Source organism: Hyaena hyaena, unplaced genomic scaffold (genome assembly GCF_003009895.1).
Source record: "Hyaena hyaena isolate Hyena2069 unplaced genomic scaffold, ASM300989v1 scaffold_54, whole genome shotgun sequence".
Taxonomy (NCBI): Eukaryota; Metazoa; Chordata; class Mammalia; order Carnivora; family Hyaenidae; genus Hyaena; species Hyaena hyaena.
Window position 1 is genome coordinate 3,874,594 of NW_024080685.1, and position 5,402 is coordinate 3,879,995.

The following is a 5,402-nucleotide window of genomic DNA, read 5'->3' on the forward strand; positions in this document are numbered from 1 at the left end:
CCCACCACTCTCTCTGCCCACCCCCCCCCCCCACTCAAATGTGTGAACGTTCTCTCACCCTCTCCCGCTCTCTCAATATAAATAAACTTTAAAAAAAAGTAAAAACCAACTATTGATACATGTAACAACATCAATGAAAACCACTGTGTTAATTAAGCAAAAGAAGTTACAAAAAGTTCATACCATATGATTCTAATTATATCAAGTTCTAGCACAGGCAAAACTAATCTGTAATGATAGAAATGAGAAAGTGGTTGCCTGGGAATGGGGGAAAACTAATTGATTGAAATAGAATGAAAGAGATCTTTCTAGAATGATGGAAATAACCTGTATCTTCCTTTCAGTAGTAGTTACATGTGTATATAAAAAATTGACAAAATTCATCAAAATGAACATTTAAGACCTGTTGATTGTTAATTATACCTCAATCTTAAAAAATAGTGATGAAAAAAGTGAGAAACTAAGGCAAATTACTTCTCTGATATTGACTAAAAGGTAACTGCTGTTTTATCCTTCAAGCAATTATTGGAGATCCTGAAGACAGAAACTCCCAGGAATTTTTATCATAGGTAGGTGTGGTTTAAACTGTTGTACCAAAGAGATTTTAAAAAAGAAATACAGACTGTGGTTCAAGATGATGACAAAGAGGCTCCAGACTCACTTCCTCCCATGGACACACCAAATGCACACCTACATATGGAGCAATTCGTCTGAAAAGAAAAATCCAGGAACTAGGTGAACTACTCCTATACATCAGGTAAATGAAAAAGGAAAAAACAAATGAAACAAATATATATATATTTTATATGTTATATATATCAGAACAGGTAGGAGAAGCTGAGACACAATGTCACAAAACCCCACCCCAAGCACAGCCACACACCAGCAGGAGGGAACACACAACTCCCAGCTTCTCTTTGAGGAGTGAAGAAACTTTAACATAGATCTGTCACCCCAACTTTTACAATTTCCATCTGAGAGGTGGCCCCCCAAACATCTAGGTCTGAAGGACAAGGGGGCTTTCATACACAAGTCCCACAAGGGTACAGCAAGCTAAGAAACACAGACTCACTGCACCTGCTTCCCCAGGACACTGTGCAAAGGCAGCAGACTGAAAGACAAGACATTCTGTCAAAGAGCCCTATTTGCAGATCTTAAAAGCTGTGGCCTTAAGGCTGGGTTATAGGTTTGAGCCCCATGTTGGGTGCAGAGATTACTTAAAATGTTTTTTAAAAAAATAGCCAACAGATAACATGGACGGGTGCTCAACATTGCAAATCATCGGGGAAATGCAGATCAAAATGACAATGAAGTACTACCTCACACCTGTTAGAATGGCCATTTATCAAAAAGAAAATAACAAGTGTGGGCAAGGATGTGGAAAAGAGAACTGTTGTGCATTATTGGTGGGAATGTAAATTGGTACAATCACTATGGAAAATAGTGTGGAGGTTTCTCAAAAAGTTAAAAAATAGGACTTACCATAGGATTCCGCAATTCCACTTCTGGGTATTTATGTGAAGTAAACAAAATCACTATCTTAAAAAGATATCAGCGTTCCCATGTATATGCAACATTATTTACAACAGCCGAGAGAAAGAAATAACTCAAGCATCCATCAATAGATGAGTGGGTGAATGAGGTGAGCAAAAAGGGTGAAGGTTTCCAGAAAATACAAACGTTCAGTTATAAGACACATAAGTCTGAGGGATGCAATGCAGAGTGTTGACTATATTTAACAATGCAACATTATGACTATATTGTATTATATCTTCAAAGTTGCTAAGAAAATAGAAAAGTTCTCATCACAAGACAAAAAATTACAGCTCAACACGAAAAAGAATACAACTAATCCAATTAAAAGAGGGCAGAAAACATGAATAGACATTTTTCCGAAGAAGACATACAGATGGCCAACAGACACATGAAAAGACGCTAAACATCACTCATCATCAGGGAAAGGCAAATCAAAACCACAATGAGATATCACTTCACACACCTGTCAGGAGGGCTAAACTCAAAAGCTCAAGAAACAACAGTGTTGGTAAGGATGTGGAGAAAAAGGAACCCCCCTGCACTGTTGATGGGAATGCAAACTGCTGAAGCCACTGTGGAAGATAGGATGGAGGCTCCTCAAAAAATTAAAAGTAGAACTACCCTATAATCCAGTAGTTGCACTACGTGGTATTTACTCAAAGAATACAATAACACTAATTCAAACATGTGTACCACCATGTTTATTGCAGCATTATTTACAAGAGCCAAGTTATGGAAGCAGCCCAGGTGTCCATCAATAGATGTATAGATAAAGAAGATTACACACACACACACACACACACACACACACACACACACAGAGGAATATTATTTGACTGTAAAAAGAATGAAAACTCGTCATTTGCAACAGTAGGGATGGATCTAGACAGTATAATGCTAAGCAAAACAGCTTAGAAAGACAAACACCATATGATTTCTTTCTTATGTGAAATTTAAAAAACAAAACAAATTAACAAAGGGTAAGAGAGAGAGAGAGAGACAAAAAAAAAAAAAAAAAGACTCTTCACTATAGAGAACAAACAGATGGTTACCAGAGGGAGATGGGAAGGGGGAGGGGTGAAATAGGTGAAGGGGATCAAGAGTACATTTATCATGATGAGCACGGAGTAATATATGGAATTGGTGAATCACTACATTGTACACCCAAAATGAACATCACACTGTATGTCAACTACACTGGAATTAAAATAAAACTTAGAGGCACCTGGGTGGCATAGTCTGTTAGGCATCTGACTCTGCATTTCAGTTCAGGTCGTGATCTCATGGTTCATGGGTTCAAGTTCCACATTGGGCTCCTTTCTGACAGTGCAGAGCCTGCTTGGGATTCTCTCTCTCTCTGCCCCTCCCCTGCTTGTACTCTGTTTCTATCTCAAAAATAAGTAAAACATTAAAAAAAAATTTTAATATTTCCACTTTTAATTTTTTCATCTATTATTCTATTTGGATGCCTACATAGAGAAAGTGTGTAGAACACAAATACCATGTAACTTAAGAATTATCTGTTTTTTTATTTGATATGATAGTGTTTTTAAATATTAGGTTCTACTCCTTCTTATTACTGAATGACTTAAGAACATGATATGTGTTTGCGACAGACATTAAGTGACTATCCTAGTCACCACCTCCTTACAGTTTGCTGGCAGGTTGGGGCTCAATTTCCCATCACAGAACAGGGAATAAATATTGATTAGTTTCTGTCATTAATGATAAGCCTTTTCTCATGGCTAGCAGTTGGTTTAGAGTGGTCATAGGACCCAATTCTAGACAGATAAACAACGGATGTATCTGACAGATTATTTCTGGAAAATATTTCCTCAAAGATTCAAGAAAATCATGCAGGTTGAAATGGAATCTCAATCTTTTGTTGAACACCTCCTTATCTGGATGTAATGCCTTGTTAGGTCTTTCAAAAATGAACTACAACTTAAGTTCAGGTGCTAGAGCTACTCCTGCCACTAGAGCTTCATCATGTCATAGATACATGTTTCCAGAAGCAGAGCATCCTTGATGGCATCCAAACCTATGCCTGGCTTCTGATACCATCATGACACCAGGAAGAAAGCTTAGAGCAGTTCCACACACCAGCACACACCAGTCCATCAGGGACTATCAGCATCCTGCTTCCTAGGCTCCACCAGCAACTGAAATTGTCTCATTGCTGTCAAACTCTGCCGGCACTAGTCTGCAATGGCACTGTACTCCAAGACCTCCTTATTCGGGCAATTGCCTCTCCCATCTCTGGATGGCCCATGCCATCCTCAGTTAGCACCGTGACTATCTGGGAGAAGCGCTAGATGAAATCCTGCTTTTCTTGAGCTTTTCGTACTGAGTTCCTATCAGACTGAGATCAGCCAGACCCTGACCTCATCACAGCCCTCCAAGGCAATGTGGATCTTGGCATATTCACTGAAAAGAGGTACAAATCCATTGTCAAGTCCAAGACAGCTTTCTACTCATTCTGTTTTCCTGCAGCTGCTGCCATGTATATGGCGTGCACTGACGAGGAGAAAGAACATACCAATGCCAAGAAGATCCTGTGGAGATGGGGGAGGGAATTCTTTCAGATTCAGGATGATTACCTTGAACTCTTTGGGGTCTCAGTGTGACAGGCAAGATTGGCACCGACATCCCGGACAACAAATGCAGCTGGCTGATAGTTGAGCATGTGCAGCAAGCCTCTCCAGAACAGTGCCAGGTCCTTCAGGAAAATTATGGCAGAGAACATAGCCCGGGTGAAGGCGCTACATGAGGAGCTAAACCTGCCAGCTCTGTTCACACAGCATGAAGACAGCTAAAGTCACCCTATGAGCCTCATCGAGCAGTACGCCATGCCCTTGCCTCTAACCAACTTCCTGGGGCAAGTACACAAGATCTATGAGAGGAAAAAGTGACCTGGAGATTGCAAGAGTGGGTAAGGGAGGCTCTTAATAAATTGTCTAACCTTCAAAAAAAAACCCAGAGCATGGTACCTAAATGATGTTACTGAGCCACTGAACTTGCAGTGAATGGCTTGCAGCCATTCCACCTTTGGACTATTTTGTGAAGGACTAATTTTATTTTTTTAATTTTTTGTTAAAATTTATTTATATTTGAGAGAAAGACACAGTACATGAGGGGCAGAGAGAGAAGGAGACAAAATCTGAAGCAGGCTCTAGGTTCCAAGCTGTCAGCACAGAGCCCTAAGCGGGGCTTGAATTCATGAGCCATGAGATTATGACCTGAGCTGAAGGCAGACACTTAACTGACTGGGCCACCCATGTGCCCCAAGACTAAGTTTATTTTTAACACAGTTGATTAATGTGCTCTGTTAGTAATAACAGAATATACAAATTTCCATTTTTGTAGGAGTTACATAGTTCAGATGTAGACTTTAACTAGATCATTTTTATGTATTGATATAGAAATCTGTTTTCTGTACGTTTTGATGAACATAGTTTGAACATTATCGACCAACAAGAAACAAATAGGTATGCTTTCTTGAATTGCTAGATCACTGACTTAAAACATTAACTTTTGTGGGGCGCCTGGGTGGCTTAGTCGGTTAAGCGTCCGACTTTCTCTTGGGTCATGATCTCGCGGTTAGTGGGTTCGAGCCCCGCGTTGGGCTTTGTGCTGACTGCCAGCTCAGAGCCTGGAGCCTGTTTCAGAGTCTGTGACTCTCTCTCTCTCTGACCCTCCCCAGCTCGCGCTGTCTCTCTCTCTCTCTCTCTTCTAGAAATAAATAAAACATTTTTTAAAAATTTAAAAAAAAAGAAATTAACTTTTGACATATGTTAATATGTTAAAATTTTGATATAATGTCAGCATACCTCCCTTTTTATAATGCAGAACATAAATTTTGTTGA

The 5,402-nt window shown here is 39.7% G+C and overlaps 1 pseudogene; it reads left to right on the forward strand.

The window, feature by feature from the left end:
- Nucleotides 1–1,978: 1,978 nt before the first annotated feature.
- LOC120231087 lies at nucleotides 1,979–4,448 on the forward strand (annotated as a pseudogene).
- The last annotated feature ends 954 nt before the right edge of the window (nucleotides 4,449–5,402 follow it).